Raw genomic sequence first — 17,036 nt, 5'->3', positions numbered from 1 at the left:
TCCTCTTAAGTAACAGAAATAAATATTTCTGACTGATTTAGAGTACTTTCAGGGTTTAAGCCTAAAATCTACATCTGATTTAAACAGTGTTGATTTATATTTTTTTTATGAAGTAATCGCTTTGTACGTTTCTATGTTAACAAAACAAAAAAAAAAGTTTCCCCTTTAAAATTACACTTTGGCATCTCGTCTCATATTTTTACCATTTTGTATCCAGAATGTGGTACTGCACTTTCAGCCATGTTTCCTCAGAATATGCTGAGGGAGTTCACAAAGCTGGGTTGAAATAAGCATGACACTGTGAAACTAAATATGGTTCTCGAGGCACCATTCTAAAGCTCAATGTTTTTAATATTTATTGTCATTAATTTTTATCACTTCAGAGCATTTAGTTTGGTAGAAGAAAAACTGCATTTTTCAAGAATGAATTAAAAATATCTATATGAAAGTTTGCAGATACTAATAGCTTCTATCTTCATCTGCACAGCTGAGGAAATGCGAAGAACAAAGGCATATTTTCATATATCAAAACATAAAAAGCTGCATGGTGATAAAAATGAAACTATACCAAATATTTTTAAATGCTTGCTTCCTACTGTTTTTATTGGAATATGAACTCTGTACTGGGGAAAAGAAATTCACCAATTCTGAACTTCCCAGAGCATGATGCTGGGAAAATGGATGATTACACACTGTACCTTGGTTAAAGATGACACCCTACCTAGCTGGCTGGCAAACACTGTCTGCTGAGACTGACTGGGGACAAAATGTGAAGCTTACACACATCACAGTGCAGAAAACAAAATTGGCATTCTTAATTCCTAATTCCAAAAGAAAAACTTACATCTAAGTTAAAATGTCACTAATAAAACACGATTAATCCCTGAAGTGTACACTATTAGTTGTGCTCCTTTGTCTAGCAACATAAAAATGATAGAAATCCTACTGTCACATTCAGAAAATAAGGAAGCTACACAAAATACAGAGTACTTTCAACTTAATTATAGAGAATGAAATTGTTAGGTCACAAAAGATGTCATGCTGACAGTCTCGCAGCCTTTCAGTAAATGCACTCACAGATCAATCACAGTCCGGACATCCACAGAGCAAAGGAGCCACACAGCACTGTCAGTTACAAGTAGCATCCACTTCCATCCTGAAGATGGCTTAACAGCACAAACAAAACTGTTGAGATGGGAACAGGGGGAAAGGGAAAGAAGCACTTCCTCCATATTAAAGGTTGTTGAAATTTTTACCCTTGTGCATTCAAGGTCAGATGTTCAAAACAGTCCCTAGACTAGCAAATGTTATCCTGCTGCTATTTGTGGGTAACTATTTTTGTGGTTAAGCACATGATTTACAAATGCAATTAAGTGGTCGGCCATCTTCAGCAGCCTGGTTAGCTGCTGTACTGAAAACTTTGTGGAAATAAAAGCAGAGCTCCACACAAAAAAAAGCTAACTTAACCTCCTAAATTATCTCTAACTGACAGGTAATCACTTACATTATAAGAAGCCTGAAATTACTTTGTGCATCAAAATTAGAAATCACTGTGTTCCTCATTCGAGCAATTAATGAGGATAGATATATGCCCACTATATGTGGAGAAAATGGAGTGTGAAGAAGAAAGGTTAATTCTGAAGCAGTTACGTTAATAAGTTAAAAAATTATAAAACGTTTTTTTACTTATAGAACTATAGAATGCAGGTCAGCTACATCTTCACAGCAAGAAAGCTTGATTAAGCATTTCCATACCTGAAATATGTCTGCTTTGTTCTTTAATAGAGTGATCTCCATCTGCTCTTGCCCTTGGATTGTTTTTATTAGTTTTTTTAGCAGTGCAGCTGGCTGTGCTCAAGCCCTACATAACTCTGCATTCTCGTGTTCATAATTAACTAATTATGCTCTAATCAATAGTGTAGATACTGATTTTACAATGTAAATGAGATAAATGAGATAATGGCTAGGGTCAATCTCATTTTATTTACAAAGCTCAGCACACACATCCAATTTCATTACATTGCATCTACCTGCACAGGAGGGAGTCTTATCAGTTGGCCTGCAGAAGTCTTCCTGCAAGCACTGGGGAAAAAGACCTGTGCTTTTACAGAGGAGCAGTGAATGCAAAACCCGCCTGTCACTGGCACATTTGTAAGTCACTGGTTAATATCATCGAAAACCACAAAGAGCTGATTCAGCCAGAGCAAAAAAACCTATTTTGCATTCACAAGACAGCATCGCCCATCTATAGCTGTAAAAGTAATTACCTACATGTCTCTGAAACACAACATTACTAAGCTAATCTTTAAACACAACTTTCCAAATATGCTTCAGAGACTACAGAAAAACTCACTTACATACGCATCATTGCACACTGCCTGCAGTGTCACGCCAAAAGGTACCATGGTGAACAAAATACAACATTGTAAAATATATACACTACTCCCTATTTGTCACAACAGCTTGGAATAATTTATTTTAATTTAAAAAAAGATATAAAACATTGATACATATTAACAAACCATCATCACCATTAAAAGTAGAGAATTTGTCATATAAGCCTTACTCTGACAAACTCTGAATCAGTAAGAACAAAATTAGAAATAAGCTAATCCAGAACTTTTAAACTCTAAGGGAACTGCAATGGGATGGGTGTGCATTCATGCACCCACTTGCTGGGGGGATGCAACACAATGGCTACTCCATAATCTGTGTAGATTTAACTACTGCTAAACATCTTCCCTTGTTGGCTTGTTTTGGACCCCATTTCTGACTAAAGACTCTGAGCACCTGAGGAAGAGACCTGAGGAAGAGGTTTCTTCTCAGGCACTGATCTCTTTCTCCTTTAATCCCTCAGTGTCCAGTGCTGAGTCACTCTGAAACTGCAAACAGAGAGAGATGTGCTTGGGGGTTCATTTCAAACTGAAGCAAATTCTTGATTTCAGATGAACAACTTAAAACCAGCCATGACCGGGTAAGTCACTGTCAACACTTGGTTTCTTATTAGCAGCTGTATGATATATCCAATGGAAAGGAGCATTTAAGCATTCCCAAAAACCCAGAGTAAATTGATCTAGCTCAAGAGAACTCAAACTGTAGAACCAAAATGACTGACTTCGGACTGGAGCAGCTGAGGAGTGCTCCAGCAACCAGACCACAAGAGTGATAAATTCTGGATGACAGGAATGAATACCATGGAGTAGATTGCAGCAGCAACTCTTACATGTCACATCAAAGAAGGCACTTTCCTGTGCCCTTATTTAAAAAGTAAAATCCAAGATCTAATGGTGAAATAACAGTAGTCACCTATTTGGTACACTGTTATTAATGCTGTCCAAAAAGTACATTTATTCTAGTTACTGAGGGAGAAGCCCAAAACTATAGTATGCTTTCATTACTGAATATGTGGATAACACTCTTATCTTTTGCTTCAGATATTTCTTGAAACAAAGGGAAAATAAGCAAATTACTTTCATTTTGCTGTGATATGTCTCAGGTCAAACACAAACCAGAAGTGATGCAGTACTACACTTAGACTCTGAAATCTAAGATCTAGATTCTTACCAACTCCTTTGTTTTTAGGCAAAAAAACAGTCAAAATAATAAAATCCTATTAGGTATTAAATGGAAAAAGCTGGTTCTCCTCTTCCTGATTGCTACACTTTTCCCCTTGCCTATAATTGGTATAACAACTAAGAAGGGATGGTCATTTTGCCATTTCTGTTCCACAGAACAGTTTTAAGAAGTCTTCTCCCATAAGCCAATCAAGCTTTAGATGATTTTACCACCAGGAGTGTGACACATTTCAGCACTAAATTTCTTATATGACTGCATATGCATAAATTATTGATTATAAACCAGGATATAGCCCAACTATACAGCCTCTTCATACACAGGTACTTGTTATCCTGAAAAGCTCTCTGTCTTCACAGATGCTGAAAGTTCAACCACATAAAACTCTAAGGAACTTCTTCTAATTTCAAAGTTAGATCTAACTTTGCAGTCAGTCCTACACGGAGCAGGTGGCTGGAAGACATGTCCTCCAGAGACTTCTCCAACCTACACCTTTCTGGATTTGAATATTTTCATCATTTTGATTTAGGTGAATGAAATACTCTTTCTGGGAAGAATAATGCTATGGTATTACATTAAGTGATTGAAAGTCACGTTCTAATTTCTGTTATGCCATGTACAACACAAATACACAAAAGGAGGTCTCTGACTTACATAATTTTAAATGGTAAACAACAGACTACACTATTCCTCTCTTCTGCTATGAAGAAAGAAAGGCATGACTACTGCTGAAAGGTAAGAGATTATAGTAGATGAGGGATGATTACTGCATTCTGTTTTTTATATCTATCTACTACTGTTGAAAACAGTGTATGAGCAAGATGGACATACAGCCTTACAGAGCACAATGTGCTTACTGATCTTCAATTTACAGCAGTTTCACGATGACAAAGGTACCTCTGTGGTTTTGGATACAGGAAACCATCTAATCTCCTGTTTACTTAAATGTCAGCCCAATCTCAAGGGCATTAATAAAAACAAGTATTGTCTATAAATTACAACACAAAAGAGCAAAAGAAAATAAGCATTAATCTGGCAGAAAACTGTGTACCCAAATTTATTATGCTAAACCCAAAATTGCCACTTAACTGATTTAACTGATTAAAATAATGATTTTAATACTGAATCAAACACCCCCTCATATCCAAAAATCTAACGGTGATTATTCATAGTTAAGAAAGAATCTGAAAGGACTATTTTTATGTCATTCTTATGTAATCCAGATTTTTACTCAATGGTCTACAAACCATTTGCTTTATGAAACTTAAGTTTGCATGAACACAATGAAATCCAGGAATGCTGAAAAGAAACTTTATTTACTCTACCTGTATGTGAACAGCTTTCTTTCAGCAAGAACTGTTCACTTTTCTCTCTCATAGTACTGCAAAACTACACAGCACATGGCTTTGTTAAATTAGTTTGCAAAATTAATTAATGGCCCACATATACAAGTGGAATGTAATATGAACACTATTTCAGATGTCTTTGCTTTTGTTAATACACAGCTTCTGTACAGAACTTGTATTTACAGTATTTTAATGTTTAAACTAAGAATTTCTATGAAGACAATGACTCTAAGACATGCATTAAGGTAGTGCTACACCAATTACAGACACTGAAAAAGTCCTTTGACAAATTGAAAAGTGTAAAATTTAAGGAGCTATTACCAAATGCTGCAGTCATTTTTTGGAAGTACATTCTAGTCGTAATACATGATTGCATCTATAGTGCCACTCTCAGGTGTTCAGACTATTAACTCTACTGAATGGTGTACTGTTTATGAACTACTAGAGAAGTCCATTATAGTTTTGAATATTGCCATCAAACACCTTTCAAAAGGTGAAACATCAAGTGCTAGCATCTGGCTTTCAACATAATGATATGGGTGGGGGGAGAGAGAGAGAGAGAGAACAAAATTCTACAAGCAAGCTGTGCTGAGGAGAAACATAAAAAATACAGCAGGAATTCACCTTAGGATTTCAAGCATGCCCGGGGGAATATCAACAATATTTGAAACTGTATTTAACACACATTAGTCTGTCCTTAAAATCCTCCAATAGCAGAGATTACTGAACTTCCCTAACAAACATCCCTAGTGCAAATATTACTGTTGTTAGAAATAAACATTGTACTGGCTAGTATCATCTTGCTACCATTTAGCTTACTTTTGTCTGACCACCTTTGAAGAACATTTTTTCCCTTCTTTGTAGCAACTTCTGTCTTTATTATCTTTATATTAATTGATGCTTTCTGAACAGATTTTTCCCCTATGCCATATTAAAGAAATATGGCTATTTTAAGCTTTTTTTATTAATGTCCCCTGTGGACTTCTTATCATCCAATTCAGCTTGCTTTGGACCTTCTCTGTTTGCCTAAGTGGACAGGATATGCTAGCTGAGGCTTTTCAAAGGCTAAGACACTGGCCTTCTGAATATCCAGGAGGAATACTCCAGTGTGTTAAATGTAATACCTCTCTTTGTATGTATCAGGTATGATCAGTTTGATCCATGTTCTGTGATCTGTGATCCACAGTCCCCCACAACTTCTTTTTTTCTGAAGTTACTCTTAGTACCATAATCATTCACTCAAAACTGATTTGCCTTTTCCCTTCCTGCACTGCATGCTTTTTCTGAATGCTTTCTTAAAATTTCCTTTTGAATTCTAACAGTCTAGTCCCCTCACATCCCACTGTCATCACCTGCAAATGTAACCAAACACTTTATTTCAGTACTAATACACTAAACAAAAAATTAATATAGTAATACTGAATCTAGGAGAGCTTGAGCGGAACTCAGTGAGCTGAGTATCATTTGACAGTGAGTCCATGGTAGCTGGTTTACTTTCCTAATCAGCTACACATTTTATTGCACCTTAATTAACATAATCTCTAACTTATTTAAAAGAATATCACACACAGAAGCATTTTAAAAGTCCTACTAAAGCCAAGATATGCTACATTTATCATTCTCTCCTATCCACAATACCTAGATAGTGCTAGTTTAATAAATGATCATAAATCACAGTAAACATACACTTTTTCCTTTTTTTTTCCTAAACTCAGCATGATGTATGGGCAAACACCTTTTTTTCCATCCCTTGCTTACACAGCACTTGGACACAACTTGTTACTTTCAGAATACTGCACAAGCAGTCAATAAACTTGAGTCCTTTCTTGCTAAAAAGAATTCATGGATCCTTAAAGACCAAATTCCTGCATCAGCGTCTACATCCTAGTGCAAATATCTTTATTTTTAAGGTGTCTTTGTGTGCCTTGCCAATACAGAATGATAAGCATTTCTGATAGTTCCAACAAAAATCTTAACTCTGAGATTCTCCCACCCCCTTTTTAAAATAAAACGACGTGTTAGACATCAGGTTAATTTTATTTAATATAATATTCAAACATGAAATGCCCTGGTAAGATATGACTCATAGATAAGTATACATAAATTTGTATATTCTCCTATTACTTATTACAGCATTTAATTTCTTTAAGTTTAAAAAATACTTTCAAATGGAAACGTGCCTTGATAGATGACAAAACCCACCATATCTCAAGAAATTCATAGATTATAGATCATAAAGTTACAAGTGTGATTGCATTTGAGCAGAATTTTTCCGAGCAAGTTCAAGATGAAAACGATGAAGATGTCAACACTCTGATACTGTAGATTTAAGAACTGGATCTGTACCATTTGAAGATCAAAATACTATGTGTGCATCTACCAGGATATATACGGACGGAGACGAAGATCTCAGCTGTCACGCTGTGTGATCAGTTCTTCATTCCTTCCCCAACTTACAAACCAATTTCGTGTTTGTACTGGGAGGAGACAAGCTTGTCCTGAACACTGCCAGAGAAGTAAGCCAAATAAAACAAATGTTTGCATACACTCAATCTTTTCTTATTTTTTTAAAAATTTTTCAGAAAGAAGTATAGGTATAGCTCTGTTCACTCGAGTGTCTGGAGTCAGAAACAATTAGTTCATACTAATAAGCATAAAATCAATTTTTCCATGGCAGATCTATCCTTCAGAATAGTAAGTCTCAAGTGTTTTACAGGTCTCATTATCACTGAACATTTCATTTTTTTAGGAAACAATTCTTTTTACAGTAATGTCTATGTACAACACAGTGTTCTATATAGGAATGTTCTTATTAAACTGTATATAAGTAGAGTGGCAGGCGGATGGCAAACAGTTGCTTATTTCTTTCAGTATCACCATAGAGGAACACACAATATTTAAGTCCCACAGGCTTCTGTCACTCTTCAGTGAATCCAAGCATTGTATAACATCATTTGCCAACGAAGCACAGGGGAAAGAGACATTACTTAAAAGGACAATCCTGACAAGACATTTATCCGGGATTTTTCAATGATGCACATACAAAATGTTCCTGATTAGTGCAAAAAAATGCAGGCAAATTAACTACCTTGTCAGTCCAAATAACAAACCAATAAATTACATTCTATCCAAGCCTGACAAGCAAACTCAATGTTTTGTCATAATAAGCTTATAGTTGAGACAAGGTAGCTGTTCTCCTTTACTTTAGGTATTCTATTGAGAGCTTTATCCAGATTTAAAAATCCTATTATAAAAGGTTTCCACGATTGCCTCCGAGGATGAGTTGTGGCAGAGTTGTGTCTCATGAAGGGTATCTACACAGTAAAGTGATAAGAAAAAAATATTAACATTGAAAGATCATAGCAGCTCTCCTCTGTCTTATGAAACATTTTAACATTATACTAAATTTAAGCAATGTGTATGCTCAGGTCCAAATAGTCAGAATCTCACAGCAAACTTTCAAGAGTCTCTAAGTGTCAAAACATTAAACTAAGTATAGCATCCTTTTAACTTTTTCTTAATACAGCTCAAAGAACAAAGGCAGTCCACCACAAGACAGAGAAGATTTTTTTTTTTAAATCATAAAAGCAACAATTTAATACAAGTAGGCTTCATTGTGAAGTTAGCATTTTGCTCAGATTTGAAACCCACAGAAATGCAGCTACGGAACTTAATACAAGCACAAACATGGGTACTGTGTTATAACCTTAAAAAATGCTTGTTTTATAGAATAGCATTTCAAAGAAAACAAGTCTTAATATCTAGGAAGGACTAAGTAAGGGAGAGTTTCTTTCATAATGATTGTAGTAACTCAGTACATCAAAAGCTTTAGTCACTTCTGAAAAAATGTCTTTGAGCCAATAATTCCAAAGTCTTCACAGCTTTTTCTTTTCCTACTTGCACTTCCTATCTTTTGACACTCATGACATACATACTTTTCAAGAATGCTTTTTTAAAAATCAGTACAATTTAAGTGTTGTTTTTCCACATCTAAAATCTTTATACTATTTGCCATACAGCAAATGAATGTAACTTAATAGCTTTGTGAGATTTTAAGTAGGAAAACATCCACGTTGTCTTTAAGCTGAGCACATACATTTTGAAAGAAAGACCGATATAAATTCTCCATCACCACATTTGGTGGAATTTTTTTACTTTGAAATGTATTTAAGTAGAATTGTAAATAAAAAAGAAACTGCTGCCATACTTTTATGAAGCATAACAGTCTGATGAACAGGTTCCATCATGCTGCCACATGTTTGAACAATTCTTGCAACCAAATTTTAATTTTGAGTATAAAGATTTTGAGTCTAAGAATTAGAGGAACAGCAAGGAAGTACCATATGTAAATCCACTCCCAATTCTCACTTCATCTCTTACTTGAGACATGATTAAAATTTTAAATTGGGCGTCCTGAACTGCAACTCTACAGTACAATTCTGAACTTCTGAAGAAAACTGAAGAAAAGCTTAGCTGTAAAATAGAAATACTCATAAAAGTCATCTTATTACAATCCCCTTCCCTTACTGAGTGCACCTAATTTTGTTCTGACAGCCTCAGAATGGGTGAGGTTGACTTGGGTGCACACTGAAACACAGAAACTTGAAGGGTGGCATCAGAAACAATTCAAGATAAGCTGAAGGTCTCTGTACCACCTCCACCCTCTCAGCAGCAATGTGAGCAGCTGCAGCTGGTACCATTTGAGTCAGGTCATCAGAATGTGACAGGCTGTCCCATCTGGGCTAGTAAGGTTTGGACAGGAATACAGCAATCTATACTTTAAATACAAGGGTTTTTATTTTCATTTCTCAAAATGAGTAAATGAGTATATGTGTATTCACACACATACATGTATGTATATCTACATGCACTTATAACTGCACATAAATTTATAAATTCTTTTTATATAAAACTTTTACCTATGTAAACATGTTTTTATATAGGAAATCAACTTCACAGCTGAATCAATACAATAATAAGTTAAATTTTATTAAGCTCACAAATCAAAATAGTTAGTACAAGCAAGGTTCTCAGAGGAGATTTGTAACTACTGAGCAAAGATCCTAATATTTTGTAGTACTTTAGCTAAGGCTGTAAGAACACAGACATCAAGTAGGAAGGGTAAGTAACCTATACCTGTACTAATTATTCCTAAATTATTTCCTTGTATTGCGTTTTTATTGGTAACAACATATAAAAAAAATTAAAGGATATTATAGTATTTATTTATATATTAAAAGGAAGTTTTTTAAATAGTTGGATGATTTTTCCATTTCTACTCTATTAAAAATTTAACTTTACATGATTTATTTTATGTGTTCTAGGGGTTATCTTCAGCCTGCTCATGTTTGAAATATTATTAATTAAGGAATCACTACTGACTTTGTTTAAACACAGTTTAAACACAGTTCTAGCAAGTAAAAGATGGGTAAAAGACAGAGGAATATGAATGTATAAATAGAATAGCTTGTAATTATTGTAGTTACTGTATTATTGTAATACAATAGCAAACTCATCTGATAACTGACTTCTGTCCTGAGACCTCATGCATTGATGACATTTCCCCTGTTATAGTCTCTGCTTTTGCTCTTCTTCCATCCCTACATACCATCTGCCAACCCTTCCTCAACCAAAGAACTGCTCCCATTCCTGTACATCCATTCAAATTCCTACTGACTGAGGTACCCGGAGTTTTCTGCAATAGCTGAACTTGTATTTTCAGCCTCACTTAGGGAAAGGATTTAATGAGCACAAAAATCTGAAATAAGGACAGCAAGCAAAACTGAGCAGCCTTCCTCTCTTACCAGCAGATGCAACAAATATTAAGACAGATAAAAGCATCACAGATAATGTCATAATAAATGCTTTCAACAGGGAAGTTCTCAATTGCATATTTGGTCCTTTAGAAGAGTTGTTCTCTCCCAGCTCTCCTTCAATCCAGGACAAAAGTAATTACAAAAACACTTTCCTTCAAGTTTTGGTACAAGGAGGGAGAAACACACCAACTCTCTCACTCGTCTCCCTAACCACACGATTACCATCCCCTTCCTTACATATTATGTAAAGGGTGGGTGTCTAAGAATATGTGCAGATTTCCTTTTCAAAAGACTTTACAGGACAACAAGCCCCAAATATTATTTCAATACTTTCCAGTGAAATTGCCAAAGATCCTCTTCATTTGTGTAAGAGACAGTGAAAATTGCAAATTGCAGACAAATGTAATGCTTGTGTCCACAGTTTTGATCCTCATTCTTTTTAGCCATTTTAACATTTGCCTTCATCAGGTTAAATACCTGTTCTAAGAGCAATGTTTCTGGCTGCTAATTGGGCACAAGTAAGAATACCTTTGCAACGAAAGTGTAAAATTGGTTTATCTTCAAGGCTCTGAAGGCAGAAAGTTGCTTCAGCGTACCTTACCAGTTCTGAAAAATTAAGACTCTCCCGTTAGGTAGAGTCTGCTAAGCCTAAAGAGGAATTTGGGGTATTTGTGAATAATTTTAATTAAGTAAGATGATAAGTAATATGCATTTTTAAAATTCAGCCTGCTCAAGGTAAACATCTTCATCTCTGAAATTAATCTGCACCCAACAGCTCCATCACGTGGATGAGAGTTACTGAGCTCTTTAGAGGAAAAAAAAAACCAAACCAGACCCCCAAAACAATGATGAGCAATGTGTCTTCTAGACATTGCTAATTACTTCAATTTTTCTCCGTATTGATCAAGTTATAAATATTAATAAATGCTTCCTGAACAGTTACAGATTTATATCTGCTAACATACACACTGATTAGCCTGTAAAAAAGTTATCTGCAGGACAAAACATTACAGCATCTGTGATACCACTGGAATAGAAGAGCTCTGCTTCATTTTAATAACTGTCACACTGGAGCATAAACCTTTAGAGATGGTCACTGCATAAACATGTTGACTGTCTTGATTTACAGAATTCTGCTCTCAAAGTACTTCTATGCCCACTTCAAAACAAGAAGTGTTCATTTTCACACTACTTCAAAGGAAAATTACACTTTTATTACCAAATGAAACCAATTCACATATGTGATACCAATATTTTATTTAATCTTTTGTATAGGATATGTCATTTTCCTTCATTGTGTACTGTCTTTGTGAATATAAGCTTCTGAGAACCCACAAAAAAATATTCAGTCAATACGCTCAATACTCTACATGAAACCCAGCTTTCTCTTTTAAATTACCGCATTTACAGACCTTGTCACAACAAGGTCCCTGATGTTATCAAAGCAATTTCAAGATACTTTAATCACTGGCAAAACTCAGTGACTTGACAAGAGAAATTTGGGGCAGAAGACTTCAATGGCTTGAAAGGAAGGTTATTGAGTGATGTAATTTCATTTGGATGGGACTGATTCCAATTGATCTGTTTTTTGCAATGCATATCTTGCCTCTGCAGCTGTCTCTATCTGATTCAGTGCTTAACTGCAAGGAGTGACTATCCCTTTCCACTTAAAGTGAAACTCTTCCTTCCTCCTGCCATTATTTTGAATGAGCATGAGGAGCACATTTTCAAGTTTAATCTCTGTACTCACTTAAAAATAAAATACACTCAACTGAATGCCAACCCATTAATTCAATTGAGTCTTGTGACTGCTAGCATATGTATTTTGTACGTAGAAAAACAGATCATAGAGCATTAAGTTTATCATCATTATTATTACAAACTGAAAATACTGAGTTGGGGTTTATATAACACAAGGGCATACAGCAGTACAAAATAATTCCCAATCCCAACTGCACAATATCATGTAATCGACACTGTATTATACTGTACTTATTTGCAGTGGAGTATTTACATTCAAAAGAAAAAAGCCCTGCTTGGTGTGCAATAAGCAGAATAATTAATAAATGGTTACGGTGTATATGAAATCATATTTTCCAATAGTAGTATGATTTTCCACACTTTTAACAAAAAGTGAAAATAAGAAAATAAGTGTACCATTAGGAACCTTGCAATTTAAGTTAATTTTAAATTGCATAAAACCTAGGGGGGAAGAGAAAGCCATGTATATGGGGAGTTATAAAGCCTTGAGAGGAGTATTGATGAATAACGTAATCAATCGTTATATGCTAATGAAACTGAATCAGGATGTGGCAAGAGATGTTGCCAGCAATACACAGCTGACAGGTCAGCTAGGTTGCCCTTTACTCACCCAGCTTTAGTCAGGCTGTCTGTGCACACAAAACATGCCGGACTAAGAAAACATGAGACTTGCTGGCTTAGACATAACTGCGAGCTTTCCACTGGTAATCTAATTCGCAATGAAAATGGAGTTGAAGATCAACTGCCAGTCCTTCACTGCTTTCCCAGCTTTTTGCATCACAGGACATGATACGACTTCTCATCAATTTCACTTTTTATGTCTTATCTACGCACTTCAAAGTTTTAAGAGCTTTTAGGTATCTATCAGAGCAGGAACATTCAGGCCACTCTGAAGCAACATGCACACCTGACATGCCTGCAGAAACACTTCCAAAGAAAACAGGACTGACCCTCAGTACCACCTACTTTGCCTGCCTGATCCCAGGGCTTCGGTTCTGTTGACAGTAATTGTAACAGAGTATCTCCCCTGTAAAATCACCTCGTCCAAAAACGGTAAGTAATTAAGATCTCCTCTATCAGTAAAGTCAAAAGCATAAGCTCAATAAAAATATGTACATTTTATATATTACACAGCTTTTTATTATGAGTGTCACACACTATAACTGTTTTTCTTAATGTGAGAACTGTGTAGTCCTTCGTAAGTACTATATGAATATACTAACATGCCATTAATCTTACAAATCAAATATTTTATTGGAAATAAAAATCTAAACTTTCCTCAAATACAGAACTTGCTTATAATTGTTATTATTTATAGGGCATACTGTGAGAATTATTTTAACTAGCAGAGCTACACAATAAAATTTATTGGATTATAATATTGATTTGAAATAAAAAAACTGAGTAGAGTCTTTTAAAATTAAAAAAAAATGGTGTAACAGATATTTTTTCCATTTCGGTATATTAAATAAAGTCTAAAGTTCTTATCATTATATAATACTATTATAATTATTTTGTTTATTTTTACAGATAAATAGATTAGGTAATTTTTGTGGGCTGCCTCTTTATCAATGGGGATGAAAGAATTCTGACAGGAATATCTAAATTTCACTTCACTGTTTCAGTTTCAAGACACAACAGTCAACACCAGGGTCTAATGGAGTTTCAAAGTCACTGGACTGCATGGGTTTTATACCGTTTTCAGTGAAAATACAGGCCTTAGCCATTAAATTAGCCTTAAGTTATTGGCAGTTTACTGGTATCTGTTAAGCATTTAACAACCTTCTGTGTGACTTCAATATGTTAAAATACAAGCATGATTATCATCAGCGCTACAAAACAAGCTAAAGTAGGAATTCTGATTTCTTGCTCTGCTGTTCTACCAAGCACAAGGAGATTCTTTTGCCTCCTTTCTAAGTAAATTATTCTTCAAGACATTTATAAGGGTTTTTTCTTCTCAAAACTCCCACTCCTAGAAAGCTTAAAACTGTAATAGTTCTACTGTGAGCCATTCAAAAGTCTCAACAAGATCATGGGAACCTCTTCATCAAGCTGCTGTATATCATAGCCCAGGTCAAAATCTGTGATGCACTTGCTGCCATGATTAAGAAATCAATTATGATCTGGTTTTATTGATAAATTAGACTGAAAATATTAATAGCACTACTGAAACTTCATGGCTTATTGGAACACTGAGTCCAGAGAACAAAGTGAGGTATAAATACAATCTCTTACCACCGCTATGGTTTAAAAATTACAGAAGAATTTACTACTTCTCCATAAAGAAGACCACAAAAAGCTGTACCACAGCTTTGAAAGAGGAAACCTTGGCTTGTCAAAGGCACTGCTAGGCAGAATGCTGCAGTAAGCTGTCACAAAACGGAAGGTTGTCAAGTGAAAGGGGTACGATATTTAAAAGAAAATTTACTCAGAGCTCAGAGAAATAGAAGGGGCTATGTACATGATGCCTTTGAGCTCAATGCCTCAGCATGCATGGTGAAAACTTGGCCTCAGACTTCCACACCTACCAGCATGACATGGGAAAGAGAAGGACGGTGAACAGCAGGAAAGCAACAAGTCAGGATCTAGTCCATTTGGATATATTCCAGTCCATAGGAATTATTCAATGTTTCTGAAAGGGATGTTTGTTATCTCTGTCAGGCTCCTGTGTAAGACTAAGAAACACCACTGCAGCCAAGGCAGGGCTTTGATAACTGAAAAGTGCTGAGATGGGCCCATCCTAAAGAGGTAAGACATGCACAACAAAAAAAGATAGTAAGTAATACCGAGGAAATCATGGTCTGATCAGCCTTGTCCCTGTACTAGGAAAGATCAAGGAGGATGTCGTCTTAGGATCCATTGATAAATAAATAAAAGCAACTGAGAGCACTCAGCAAAGATTTAATAGGGGTAGAAGGGTTGGTCATGCTTGAAATGACAAATTTCAAAATTGCTCTGTGAAAGAGGGAAGAGCGATGGTTGTAACACACCAAAACGTGTCCAGCATAAGGCTTTTCAATCAGTCTGGTACAGCATTTTCCTTACCAAGTTGAAAACGAGGCTGGATGAATGGGTTGAAAGCCAGCTGGACTCAAACAGCAAAGGCAATACCTTGATCACTAGATGTCGCCCAGTAACAAAGTACCCCAGGGTGCCAAGGGGGGAGAGAATTTGTGCATCAGGCACAGCATCGCCAGCCAGGCAAGGGAGGGGATTGTCCTGCTCTGCACTGGGGTAGCCTCACCTCCAGTGCTGGAGGCAGTTCTGGGTGACACAATATAGGAAATAAACTGTTAGAAATCGTCTGAAGGAGGGCTATGAAGCTGGTGAAAGGCCTTGAAGAGAAGCCATATGAGGAGTGGCTGAGGTCACTTGATCCGTTCAGCCTGGAGCAGACGAGACTGAGGGGAGAGCTCACTGCAGTCACAACTTCCTTGAGAGGGGAAGATGACGGGCAGACGATCTCTTCTCCCTCAGCGACAGGACCTGAGGGAATGGCCTGAAATTGCACCAGGGGAGGTTTAGATTGCATATTAGAAAAAGGTTTTTCACCCAGAGGGTGGTTGGGCACTGGGCAGAGGCTCCCCAAGGAAGTGGTCACAGCATCAAGCCTGACAGAGTTCAAGAAGTTTTCCTTGGGCACCCCTTGGGCACTTGGTGTGACTGTTGGGGATGTTCCTGTGCAGGGCCCGGGGCTGGACTTGATGATCCTTGTGAGTCCCTTCCAACTCAGCTTATTCTGTGATTCTTTATTTTGGGACTGACAGCGCTACCAAACTTTCCTTAGACCTGCCCACCACATGGGCTCACAGCCACAACCTGCAGCTTAGGAGGTTTAGAGGGGAGGCATCAGCAGGTGCCTTTTCAGTCCAAGGAATTGTGCAGCGAGCTCAGGGATACTTAGGCCTCAGCTGTATGGGAAAAAACATGAGAAGCTATGATAATTTGTTCTTGAAAGCTTTTAGACTATCATTTCAGCTATTAGAAAGCATTACTGACTCCTGTGCTCAGATGGGAAGCCACGATGCTGAATAAAATCCTATGAGGCCCAATGCCTGGGTTAGTAATCAATTTCTGTCAGTTACAAGGAGTAAGAAATTTCTTTCCCAGCCGTCTTACAGACAGTATCTGACTGTACATAAGCCAATAGTGTATTTATAAGAGGTGCCCAAGACTGATTTGTAATCAGTCTTGATGTGCACAAATAATAAAATATTGTGCCCTTGATGTCATCTTAAAATTCAATGGTATTAATCACAATAAAGGCCCTTTTCTTAGACGGAAAGGTGATTTCATTTTCTACTGAAACCTAGACACTACAAACATTTCACCAAATAAAAGCCAGAAAAATTTATCCACCTACGTTTCATAACTGTGCTTTAGCATATCTAAAGCATTTTGGCAGCTGTCCAAAAATCCCAACCAAACAACCAAAACCAAAACAAAAAACCACAAACAAAACCCCAGAAAACCCACAGAAAACTAGTATTATTCATATATATTTACAACTCCACAATAAAAACCTTTACACATTAAGTGG

The 17,036-nt window shown here is 36.4% G+C and overlaps 1 protein-coding gene across 1 annotated transcript in view; it reads right to left on the bottom strand.

Annotated features, from left to right (window-relative positions):
* PHF14 (PHD finger protein 14) overlaps positions 1-17,036 on the bottom strand; it is a 180,964-nt gene that overhangs the window by 57,755 nt on the left and 106,173 nt on the right. The gene's annotated exons all lie outside the window — the stretch shown is intronic.

This window comes from Lichenostomus cassidix, chromosome 2, assembly GCF_008360975.1.
Source record: "Lichenostomus cassidix isolate B80296 chromosome 2, HeHo_3.0, whole genome shotgun sequence".
NCBI classification, from domain to species: domain Eukaryota; kingdom Metazoa; phylum Chordata; class Aves; order Passeriformes; family Meliphagidae; genus Lichenostomus; species Lichenostomus cassidix.
Note: the sequence above shows the minus strand (reverse complement) of the source record. Positions and strands in the feature narration are given on the sequence as shown.